The sequence below is a fragment of the Chenopodium quinoa genome, unplaced genomic scaffold, assembly GCF_001683475.1.
Source record: "Chenopodium quinoa cultivar QQ74 unplaced genomic scaffold, ASM168347v1, whole genome shotgun sequence".
Classification (NCBI taxonomy): domain Eukaryota; kingdom Viridiplantae; phylum Streptophyta; class Magnoliopsida; order Caryophyllales; family Amaranthaceae; genus Chenopodium; species Chenopodium quinoa.
Genome location: NW_018743014.1, coordinates 1,882,208 through 1,895,558, shown reverse-complemented (window position 1 = coordinate 1,895,558; position 13,351 = coordinate 1,882,208). Strand labels below are relative to the sequence as shown.

Sequence of the window (13,351 nt, the reverse complement as noted above, 5' to 3'; positions counted from 1 at the left end):
CTCGACCCTTGATGGAAACTTGTTAGAAGTGTGGAACTCAAAGCCATATTGTGTGGGAGTGTCAACCTAATTATGATGGAATGACGATTGAGCAAGCTAATGCCTTTTATACCACGACCTCCATAAGGCCATTTGATGAAGGGTGGGGAAATCATCAAGGGTTCTCATACATGAACAATCAAGCTCAAGTGAATCCTCAACCACCACCTGCTTTTCAAGCAAGGGCACCTTTCAATCATCAATCCACACAACAACAACCACCCCAAACCACAACATATGATCTTGAATCCATTATGAAGGCTTTTACTACTTCCCAACTTCAACAACAGGAGCTTATATCAAAGCCATTTGAGCTACAGGCAAAGCAAAATGAATACTTTGAAAACTTAATCCAATTGCTCACCGCTCAAAATAAGAGGATAGAAACTCATCTTTCTCAACTTTCACAACAAGTGAGTCATCTAAAAACTCTTCAAGATCAAGCAAAAGTCCAAACGAATGCAATGCTATTTTCGTGAAGAGAGATGAATTGTCTACTGGAAGATTAGAAGAAAAAGTGTGCAATGTGGAGTCAAGAACAGAGAAGTGTGAGAAAGAAGGTCTCAAATATGTTTCTCCACAGGCCTATGAGGAACCGATGCCCTTCCTGCAAAGGTTATCAAAAGGCGTGCTCGATAAGCATTTTGGGAAGTATTAAGAGACTCTTAAGAAGGTATATGCTACCATTCCTTTTTCCGATCTTGTAATTCAAATGCCTTAATTTGCAAAATTTGTGAAAGGAATTCTAGATCATAATCACAATGATAAGGAATTAGAAAGTGCGGTAGTAAATGAGCAATTCTCTAGTCTTTTGCATGAGATCCTACCACTACTAGAAAACAGGACATTTCCGACAGAAAACTTCCGTCGGAAACACCCTGTTTTTCGCCAGAAAACCCATTTTTGACGGAAATTCCGTCGGAACCGGTTGTCGGAAAGCTATTTGTAGGAAAAACAACCTTTTCCGATGGAATTTCCGCCGGAAACACTTTTTCGACGGAATTTCCGACGAAAATCATGCTTCGGAAGAGATATTCCAGCCCGAAAAAGTTCGTCGAAAAATGATTTTCAAAAAAAAAAAAAAAAAAGCCCCACACCATCCCTACCAGCCCACCTAACCCGTACCACCTCCCCATCAGACGCCCAACGCCACCCACAACCCGACCACCAAAACCAAACTCGTAAACACACTAACCCCTACCAGCCCACCTAACCCGTAAACACACTAAACCACCTCAACACCCACTAAAACCCGTAAACCACCACCAGCCATCACCACACACGACCAGCACCCACATCACACTATCAGCCCAAACCCTCACCAGACCCACCCAAACTGAAAAAAAATAAAAACAAAACATCCAAAAAATTCGAACAATACAACCTAGATCTACTAACCACCTCGCCACCCCCAACCCAAAATCCGAACTCCAAAAGCCGCCACCCACCAACATCGGCCGCCACCACCATAAATTTTCAACCAACAATTAAACAATAAACCTCTAGATCCGAAAAAACAACAACAAAATAAAATCAAAATTAAAATAAAAAGATATACATACCTTAATTCAACCACACAAAACCTTGAAATCGGGTTTACGAGGTAAAAATTCGACCATCGTCGAATTTGACCTGAAAACCTTTGTTTAGAGTTTTCATGGTCGAATTTGACCTGAAAACCTTCGTTTTGAACATGGGAAGATAGAGAAAGGGAGAAAAAAGACCGTTTTACCTAATCTGAAAACCCGAACTGGTTGTTGTGCGGTTTTGTTGTTGGTGGTTGTTGTTGATGTCGGTGTTGGTTCAGTTTCGGCGATCAGTTTCGCCGGTAGTGGTTAGAAGATGAAAGAAAAGAAGAAAAAGAGAAGAAGAAGAAGAGAGAAAGAAAGAGAAGATGAAAAAGAACGAGAAACAAAGAGAAGAGGAGAGAGAAGGAGAACGGATGAGAGAGAAAGAGGAAGGAGAAAGAGAAGGGGCGGAATGGAAGGAAGGGAGGTGTGTAGTGTGTTTTAGGGTTTTATTTAAAAAAGTTTTTTTTTTTTTAAATATTTCGACGGAAATTCCGTCGCAAATTGAAATTCCCGACGGAAAATTCCGTCGGAAAGTACATGTTTTCCAGTAGAATAATTTCCGTCGGAAATTTTCGACGAAAATTTTGAATTCGTCGAAAACATCCGACGGGAATTTAAATCCATCGGAAATTTCCATTTTTTCGACGGATTTACGTGTTTGTCGGAACCTTTCCGTCGGAAATCGACCTGATTCTAGTAGTGTACCACTTAAGTTGCATGATCCCCTGCTTGATAAACAAAATACATTTTGATAAGGTCTTGTCTGATTTAGGTGCTAGTGTTAATTTAATGCCTTCTTCATTGTATGAAAAGTTAGGTTTGAAAAAACTTAAACCCTCCCTCATATCTCTTTAAATGGCTGATAGGACTGTTAGATTTCCCAAGAGTGTAGTTGAATATGTATTAGTTGAAATTGGTGAAGTTTCTTTTTCTGTTGACTTTGTTGTAGTGGATATGAAAGAAAATGATGTGGAAATCGTTCCTGAAATATATCATGTTAAGGATCATAGTCCAAGTCACATTACGGTGCAATATGAAGGAATGGTTCCATCTATATCTAGTCATGAAGGGTGCAATTTGTGTTATTCAAGTGCCCAAATGTGCGTGTCATATAATAGTTCCAAGGTTGTAATATTTATCATGCAATGGAATGGATTCAAACATTGGCGTATCGCATGGGTTTTAACATGTCCTCATCTTTGTAAAAGTCATGCGTGATTTGGATGAATGAGTAAGCAAGGTCGATATTTTGCCTTGGATTCTTGATCTTATGACCTCAACATAGAGTAGGAATATTTCCCTATTCTTGATTAGTCTACAAGCAAGAATTGAAGGCAAGAGACAAGGCATTGAAGCTAGGGGGTTACACTCATATTATGGGGGTTCTTAATGGGCGAGTTACTCTCTTGTTGGGCGCCATTTTTAGTGTAATTGCCGTAATAATTTGCCTTGTATTCCTTAGTTAATTAGGTGTTTGAATTTTCTGTTTATTAGAGCTTAATTAGTGGGTTAATTATTGTAATAAAGAAAGAAACTCCCGAAAACCGTTGAATTGGGAGAGCAGGCGGATTAGCAGCGGTTTTCACTAAACCGTTGCCTATTGTGGTGCGCAGCAAGCAATCAGCGACAGTAGCATTGACTAGCCTTTAATGTGTAGCGGTTTACATGGAACCGTTACACATGAGGGGCTGCACATGACTCGCGATTTTTTGGGTGTCTTTTAACTAAGTTAGTTAATTTTTAGCTAAGTAAGTTCATTCATTGTAACTACTTCCTTAGCTATAAGTTTAGACTAGCTTTGTAATCAACTTGTTTTGAATGAAAATCATCAACTTTGAAATATACAAGTTATTTCTTGTTTTAACTTGTGGATTCAAGTTACTTGAACTCGTGGACTCGAGTTTGTGAGCTTTACTCGGAGTGTTCGGAGTGAGCTTATTCGTGGTTAGTAGAGTGAGTGTTCAACTCTAACCATACCTATCCTTGATTACCATTGCGAGTGTTCCTTTGTTAATCAAAATATATCCCGATTAGTATTGCGAGTGTTCCTTGCTAATCAAACCTTGAATTTCTCAACGATCCCTTCTATATCCGCATCAGAAAACCATAAGATCCCACTTATCTTTGGCCGTCCTTTCCTTGCTACAAGTCAAGCTTTAATAGATTTTCCTAAAGGACAAGTGACCATTAGAGCTCAGGATAAACAAGTTGTGTTTAAGCTTTTCAATTACCATAATTTTACTTTTGATGGTGGTATTTGTTTGAGAATTGATGCTACTAACCCTTTAGTTGATAAGTGTGTTTCTAATAGAAATCCTATAAGAAAAAAGGACAATATTCCACCACATGATGGGTTTAATTACATGAAGGTAAATTCGGATACAAGGAATATCAACATTAATCTAAAGGAGCCGTTTAAAGGTGGATATATTAATGAACAATACCACGGAATATCTTCTCTGTGTGGTGACCCAGGTTGAGCTACTAAAGAGAGGTCGAGCTAAAGACCTTAAACAAGCGCTAAATGGGAGGCAACCCATTCCTTTTTTTTTTCCTTTTCTTTATTCTTGTTTTTGTTAGTAACTTGGGGATATGATGCGACATAATTTTGAGGGCGGTCCCAGCTCCACCCCTAGGTATGATCCCTCTTCCGGCCAATAGGGCCTAGTTTTCTCTTTCCCTTGCTCGTTATTATTTGGTATATGTTCACATTGAGGACAATGTGAAGTTTAGCTTGGGACAGGGATTACTTTTCACTTTGTATATAGTAGTGCGTTTTCTTTGGGTTGATTTTTAGTGTCTTTATACGACTATGCCTCGATGATGATATGTAATACATGTGTGATTTTGAAAAATTGAAAAACTTGTTTTTGAAAACCCATTCACTAATTGGCTTGGAATTGAACTTGTTTGTGGCTAGAATGGTCTTCCGCTTGATCAATATGGATAGCTTGAGTGCCTATGTGAGACTTTTGATCCATTGTTGATTGATACATCTTACTTAAGTCATTCTCTTCATGTGTGTTAGATTTTCCTTCATGTAATTTGATTCTTTGATTTGCTTTGCGATTATTTGAGACTTTATGACGCAATGTGGAAGAGTGGTTGAAGTTCCTTTAGATAATTAGAGCCAAAACTTCTTAGGTGCTTGATAGATGCTTATTCTATTTTCTTTTTATTTTACATTAACTCTTAGGATGAACCAATTTGAGCCATGATTCCCCCTCTTTGTTGCCTTACATTTTATGCCTTAGAGCCTTTTTGTAGGTTTATTTGATGGAGAATCGATGTATTGTTTATGCCCAATTTAGTTGTGTTTGAAAAAACAATCGAAAGAAAAATAAAGAGAAAAAGTTGGACAAAAAAAAGAGCAAAAAGTGCAAAATTGAAAAAAATTCAGAAAAATAAGTTCTTTATGCTCTAAGTTTCAAAGAAAAAAATAAGTTGAAAAGTAAAGAAAAAACAGAAGAAAAAAAAAATGTGAAAGTTTCATGAAAATTCTAGTTCAAAATTCATGAAGAAGAAAGAAAGGCAATAATTGTCATAGAAATCTATGTTGTCTTGTGAAGACAAGTGGGAATAAGAGCATGCTTGTATGTAGTACGGAGGATATAAGGTTGGTTTGAACCCGACATTTGGCTATGTAGTGGGATTATGATTTTTGTTATTTTTTTTTAGCACCACATTCCCAAATGACGTCGTCTAACCCTATATATAACCAAGACTACCCTTATTTAGGATCTCATGACTTCCGTATTTGCATCATCTTTTTACAAGTGGAGAAAATCTATTAGCAAATCTAAAGAGGATAATTCCATAAAGTCGACGTGCATAATTGCAAATTAGGATGAGTGATTTCTTATTCTAACCCTTGTAAACACATGAGTGCCTTGTTTGTTTTATTTTGCACAACTAAAGTGAGATGATATTCATATATGACTGAGTTGGTTAGGGAAGATGTGTGGAAAGATTGGTTGTCAATTCCGAGTGCTTGAAGTTTATGGTGGTTCTATAATCAATGACTTACATTTCTTGTTTTTCACTTGGTTTTAATTCGTTAGCATATGTCTTGAGGGACTATCTAACTCTTCTTGTGTTCCATGGTTCAAGCTTGAGGACAAGCATTGGTTTAGCTAGAAGTAACCTTTTTTTTTCTTTTTTTTTTTTTGTTACTTTGTATATTCTAATTGCAATTATATGTGTCACATTTTTTTCATATCAAAAGGCTCCCTAATAGTGTTTTTATTTATTTATTTTATTTATGTATTTATATTTAATAATAGTTGTCTTATTTCTATCTCCACTCCACCCCATTCACAATAGCTAGAATATTGGAAAATATTAATTTAACAACCTTTTTCAACCTTCTCAAAACCGTACTTTTATAATTCCGTATCGGATAAGGGAAACAGTGGGGTTTTTTTATTTTATTTTAAATGAGCTATTTTCAGTTTTTCACATCCAATCACAGCTCCCTTAAATGGTGAATCATAAGTACCAAAGTTGAAGCCAAAAAGTAGCTTAAGTTAATCCTTTTGCTAATATGTGAATTTGCAGCGTTCGACTTTAGTTTGAAAATGTCGTAGGAATTAGTACTATGGTTTTGGAATAGTTTTTTTTATTTTATCTTAATACGAAGTACTATGTTGTGAGCCCTCACACACACAAAAAAAAAAAAAAAAAAAAAAAAAAAAAAAGGGGTACTGTGTTGTGAGTTGTGGCTTGCGATTAACATGCAATTCATTTTGACATAATTATGGTAATGATATATGACAAAATCATGCATAAATCATTGTAATTTATGTGATATGTTCATTGTTTTTTTCTTTTACTTTTTCCTATAGACCCTAACCCCCTAAGAGTTATATATATCATTTTTCAATTATCTATTAGGCATTGTAATTTATAATCAATATAAAATTAATGATATGGACTTTAAATTACGTACACAAAGTAAATTAGTAATTAATTAATAATTTAAAGTAGAGGGGGAGCCAAAATGTAGTTGGATATTAAGATTGTGAATTTTGAAAGAATTGAAGAATTCTCAATGAAAACAATTGTTCTTTACATGGTCAGAACTCAGAAGATTTTTTAACACGGTTTGATATAGCTAGCAATGGCGTCTTAGCCCCTAGTACTCCATAATTAAAATCATTTGGCATGGAAATATATATGATATTGTTATATATTGGAGTATTGAATTTTGTGATCAATTTAATTATTACTCCCTCCGTTTCATAATGTTAGTCCTATATACTATTTTGGGCGTTTTAAAAAAATTTACCCATATTAAATATGTTTCATTTTTAACTTATTTTTTTTGGAATTAATTGATTGTGGATTAATGACATGACTCTAAGTAAGAAAATCTCTATTTTGAATTATGCAATTATGACTTATGCTTTCCCAAAAAAAAAAAATATCAAAAAACTTAAATTAGGTAAACTAATTATAAATTATTTCGTACTTTAATGTTAGATTCCAAATATTCTTCTTTTCTTATTTTATGTGATTGATTCCATGTAGGACTAACATTATGAAACGGATGGAGTAATATATATGATATTGTTATAATATTCGATATATTCACTAGTGTCCCATGTCATACTCCAATGGGGGAAAGGACTGTACGCAATGTATTCTTAGAAAATTAATCACTAGGAGTTTCTCTCTATTACAAAACAATATGGAGTACATCACATTTCATTAATTTACTCAAATGCAGTATATTTCTTGTTTAAAAAAAAATGCAGTTTATTTCAATGTGAAGTTTATTAGAAACCTGTCGTAGAAAATTAGAAATCACTAATCAATACATAAGAGATATGTTTCTAAGAAAAATAATGTAGTAAATGAAGCCTTTTATATTATGAAAATATATATGGTTTGCCCATTATTCTCTAACACTAAAGAGTTGGTAGTTACTTATTCTACAAAAGCTTCAATGATAGATGGTATTCCAGGGTTACTGAGTAGTCTGTAACGAGGAAATCCTGCAGTTTGTAGCAAAGATTTGTATTCAGGCTCTGTCCTTTCCTTACCCCCGCCAGTATGCAAGGAATATGCCTTCCATTGACTCTTCCCCCTCTTGGTGAAGTATTAATTCAAACAATATCAGCTTTCCTGTCTTTTCGACAGTTCTTCAGGATCTTTACACAATCTTCATCGTTCCAATCATGCAGAATTGACTGCAACACCAGAATGACAGAATAGAGATTGTTAACCATACTTGATAATGAAGCCATTCATAAATACATCCAATTACATGTTTTGACAATATATGAATTTACACCTAATTGATTGATTTGACAACTAAGTAATTAATGCCAATTGCTAAATAAGTGGAGTAATTATCTTTTCAAGAAGTAGCTTCAATATTTTTGTATGGTATAGCTGGACAAATTACACGGCAACTACTCTTTAATCAAAGCCCATATAAGCTACCAAGTATTAACTGTTTTTTTTTTTTTTTAAATTTGGGCCCCTTTTTGGCGTGGGCCCTAGGCGGTCGCACCCACAGCCTACCCTCAGGGCCGGGCCTGGCCTGATTGATATACAAATATGGAGTAGTTTAAGTTAATTACCTTCAAGATTGCAACATCAGCATCAGGAATGGCCTCAAACATATCACCTTCAACATGAGCAACTCCATCATACTTGGGAGCAATGGCAATAACATGAGGCAGATCAAAGTTGATGCCTTTGATATTAGGAAAGGCCTTCACAACCTCATTTACAGCTGCACCAGTTCCCCCTCCTACATCTACAACTGATTTAACATCTGCAAATACATTTTTATACGGTGACATGATAGCCCTGAACCCAATCTTTGCTGTACATGCCAACCCATCATGGAAACACCCTATTAACTTCTTGATCTCTAGATAAAAATTCCCAAATATGATGTCCTTGAGCCATCTCAAACGCTATTCCACCCTCTTTGATGGCAGAGCTGAGATGGTGCATCGCGGCTAATAATTGAGGATGATTCTGCATCAGAATCATAGGAGCATAGCTTATATCATCATCATCATGTCGTAACAGTAGCCTAGAGGCTGGTGTTAACCAATAAAGGGTGTCATCTTCACTGAATTTGGTGGGGTTAACATTAACTGTGGTGAAGATGTCTCTACGAACCAAAATCTGCATGACACGTTTTAGGCACCTGAAGTTGGGAGGGTGGGATTTAAAATGGACACAAATTTCAGATACACGGATTGGATTGCCATGGGAATGGATGATGTCAACAATGCCAAGCTCCACGAATGCAAAAGTAATTCTGACTAATGTCTCCAGAGGTCCTTCGCCTACAACATGATTATGCTCCTGGGACATATTCTCCTACCGTCTGAGAGAAATTATAAATACCTTATTTCGTTTTCATAAAACTCAATATCCATCAACTAAATTCGTACTTTCATAAAACTCAAAATTCACAGCAAAATTCGTTTTCAATTTCGAAGCACACAAGTTACTTCCTCTTTAACAAAATTTATTAAAGATAAGCATAGAAGTTACTAGTTAGCTTATATGTGCCAATATATAACATTTTACAAGACGTAACCTATTAATTAGTGAAGACTTTCAAACTTTCATTTAATTCTAATATCTGTACTTATTTTGCGTAGACCATCCAGTAACTACACCTGAGAGGCTGACATAATCAGGTTTTTGATTTCTTTTCAAGATAATGCAAACTGAAGAACCTCGTTTTGAGTTCATTATTCTTCTATCTAGAATTGAGAGTTTCAGTGATCTCTAAAAACACTTATAACATATTCACAGGTTTCATGGGTAACACACCACTGAACTTAGCAAGCAATCTGAGGTTAAAATATTTTTTCTACTTAGTAAATAAATCTGTCGACACAAAACTACTTCAACAATGTTTGCCACACCGTAAAAATAACTGAATAGCAGGAATCTTTCATATCAATTCTCGAGGGCCAATCCTCAAAAACCTATATGTCATGACTTCATTCATCAAGGATTCTACTTATGATTATCTTTTAGCAAAATTAATGTTCACATAATCAGCTAATTTATAGGAGGCTATGGGTCACTGAAGAGTTGCCAAGTGGAAGTAAAACAAGAAGAATTTGGTTATAAAGCACTGAAATGCTCAGTACAACCTCGGACCATGTTAGCATGTAAAAGTAGAGCAAAATGACAAAAATGAAGTCTTGAATTGGAAGACAGTGCTCATTATATGGAAGACAGTGCTTATTATATTTAATCCCACTTGAATTGATGGAGGCCAGCCAAGGAAACTCACACTCCAAAGGCTAGGAAGATGGACTACAAGAAAAAAGAAAATGCAAGCCGAGGCAAGCTAAAAATATATATTTTTCTTTTTTGAATTTCTGCAACTACTGCAAGAAAGGGTCTGCATTTCAACTTAAATGAAACAGAATTAAAGCTTGTGTCCCCTATATGTGTCAAAACTATCTGCTTATGTAAAATTTCAAATTAATCATGTTACTGGCTAACATATCTTTACCTTAAATCAGTAACCGGCACGATATCAGCCAATAAGAGAAGATTCTCCTTATAATCCAATATTAATGTTGCTGTAGAAATTTCAAATTAAGTGCCATCATACTAAACAACAAGAAGGTAACAATATTGGCAAGTGCTACCAGTTATCCTCGCATGTGCATTTTCCATCCTTGAAGCAATGAAATCTTCGGGTATCTCTGACAGTTATCTCCCTTCCGGTGACTGCAGAAATAAGCTTAATAGCATTATGACAATCACCACATATTCTTAGGTTCTTTCCTACAAGGATAGGATCTCCGTCTTTAGTTGACAGAAGCCCAAATGCAACTGCTAGTTTTTCGCTGTGATGAACCAACATCCTCTCCTTTTCTGCATCTCCTGCTCCATCATCCTTCACCAATGCCCATCGTAGATCTGGCACATAACCAGCATGCTTTATCTTTAATAGTATCTCCTCTAAGTAATCATATATTTCTCTTATCATAGGGTGTAAAGCATCTTCAGCAACAAAAGTGTGAATCTTTTTGTCTATTTCAATCCAACTACAACCTGGTTTCTTTCTAAGATTTTTATCTCGCATAAGCTTCCTGACCTTTGCATAATCCTCCCATCTTTCAGCATCAGCATACATGTTAGCTAGCATGACATATGGAGTAGAATTTGAAGGATCCATCAGAAGGTATTGATTGGCCGCCTTAATAGCTAAGTTGATGTTGCCATATTTTCTGGAGGCCCCAAGCAAAGCTGCCCAGCCAATAGAACCTGGGTTATACGGCATTGACTCAATCAGCTGCTCAGCTTCACGTAGTTTCCCAGCCCGACCCAGCATGTCAATCATGCAAGAGTAATGCTCTGCTTCAGGAACAATTCCATAATTCTCCTTCATCATGTCAAAATATTTCTGGCCTTCCTCCACTTTCCCTGTGTGTGCACATGCTGAAAGAACAGATATGAAGGTTATATTGGTGGGTGTATAATCAGTTTCAAGCATCCAATTGAAAAGCTGCAATGCATCGCCCCCAAATCCATGCTGAGAATAACCATCAATTATGGTGTTTATAGAGACAACATTATGCTCTGGCATCTTATCAAACAACCGCCTTGCATCATGTAGATTTCCACACTTCGCATACATTGCTACCAAAGCATTGTTTACAGCTATTCGATTTGATGGTATGTCAGACTTCAAAGCTAACGAGTGAATCTGTTTTCCATGAGAAGGGGAACGCGAGCTTGAGCATGCGCTAATGACACAAACAAAGCTGCAATCATCCGGGTGATGACCAATTCGCAGCATGTCTCTAAAACATGCAACAGCCTCTTCAGATAATTCATCAAACTGAGAATATCCAGAGATCATAGTATTCCACAGAACCAAATCAGGCTCAGGAATTTCCTCAAATATTCTCCTGCATTCTGACATACTCCCCCCACATTTCGAATACAAGTCAATCAGCCCACTCCCAACATGTGGGTTCGAACAAAAACCCATTTTGATCAACTGAGCATGAAACTGAAGACCGCCAAACCGATCCTCTAAGCTCGTAAATGCAGTCAGTACACTAGCTAAAGTATACATATCAATGTACATACCCCTCTTCACCATCTCCTGAAACATCTCAAGAGCTTTCTTTCCTTCCTTATGCTGTCCATACGCAACAATCATAGCATTCCACGACACCTCGTCTTCCCTCCCACTCATCTCACAAAACACCCTCTTAGCCTCCTCCAAAAACCCATTTTTACTATAACAACTAACAAGAGAATTATTAACAGATGCATAAAAAACATCATACCCTCCTTTAACAACCAAACTATGCAACCCTCTAATCAATAAAACATCATTACACGAAGCTGAAATCATGGAAGAAAAACTAAACCCATCCATCTCAACACCCATCTCTCTAATCCTATCAAAAAGTCTAAATGCAGACCATGTATCCCCTCGTTCAGCATAAGCAGCAATAAGGGTGTTAAAAGACACAATATCTGGTTCAGGAATTTCGTCGAACAGTTGGTGGGCAATCCTGGTTTGACCCTCTTTAACATATGCAGCAATAATGGCATTGTAGGAGAAGACATTTGGGTATGGTATAGCGTCGAAAGCGTTGCGCGCTGCAGAAATGCGTCGGCATTTTGAGTAAAGAATGATGAAGTGATTGGAAAGATAAATTGAAGGTGGGATTATAGATTTTATGTAAAGGGTATAAAGAGATTTGCCTGTTAATAGATTTCTTTGTGCAATGCATGATTTTAGAAGTTGACAAAAGTTGTAGAGATTATTTCATGAACTTTGGTTCATCTAGAAATTAAATTCGATTGATGTTGATGATAGTAGTAGTTATAGTTAGACCTGATCAAACATCGGGCCGGGCTGCTGAATTTTTTTCTGCCCAAATTGGCGGGTTGGGCCGGGCTGGGTTAGGATTCGGGCCATAATGTTGCTGTCCAAACCCGTCCCAGTCGGGCCTACCGGGCCATTTCGGGCCTGCTTGTCTAAAGTCATCAATTTTAATTATTTTTTGTAATTTAAAGTTTGTTAGTGCATAAAACTATAAATTTTAATTTTTTAACTAAACTAGTACAAATAAATAATAAAAGTTTTGAATATGGAAGTACAACAAAGCCAACAAGTATTAAAAAAGATACAATCCAAGTTCCAACAAAGTTTAAGTTTACAAACCAATGTCTAATTAGTTTTGAATATGGAAAGAAATGAAAGAATTAGGGTTTATTTTGCATACTTTCTTACTTTGGTTTTTTCTAATTAGTTTTGGTTTTTTTTTTAAAAAAAAAAAAAAAAAAAAAAAAAAAAAAAAAAAAAAACATGTTGTATATCTAAAAATTAGACACATCATCTTTTCAGGCCGGCCCGGGCCAGACCTGCTGCCCAAACCCATCCAGAAATTTTTCGGGCCTGTTTTCCCTTGCCCAAACCCGCATTTCAGGCTCAAAATTCTGCCCAAACCCGAGCAAATTCCGGGCCAGGCCGACGGATCGGGCCATACTTGATCAGGTCTAGTTATAGTTAAGGTCAAGTTTCTTAAAACCAAGCTAGAGAAAACTAGATGTGTACATTTTGATATTGAGTTGCTTTTTGTAAACTCTCAAAGTCAACAAACATTGACTCATTGAGCTATCAATATTATTAGACATGATCACGGTGCGGGTTAAAAAAAGTTGGCCGATTTGGACTCAAGCCAAAAACATTCGAGCTGAGTTAGGTCTAAGTTCAGACC

At 36.3% G+C, this 13,351-nt stretch overlaps 2 pseudogenes; both read right to left on the bottom strand.

The window, feature by feature from the left end:
• Positions 1-7,421: 7,421 nt before the first annotated feature.
• LOC110729821 lies at positions 7,422-9,047 on the bottom strand (annotated as a pseudogene).
• Positions 9,048-9,945: 898 nt separating this feature from the next.
• LOC110729897 lies at positions 9,946-12,414 on the bottom strand (annotated as a pseudogene).
• Positions 12,415-13,351: the final 937 nt, after the last annotated feature.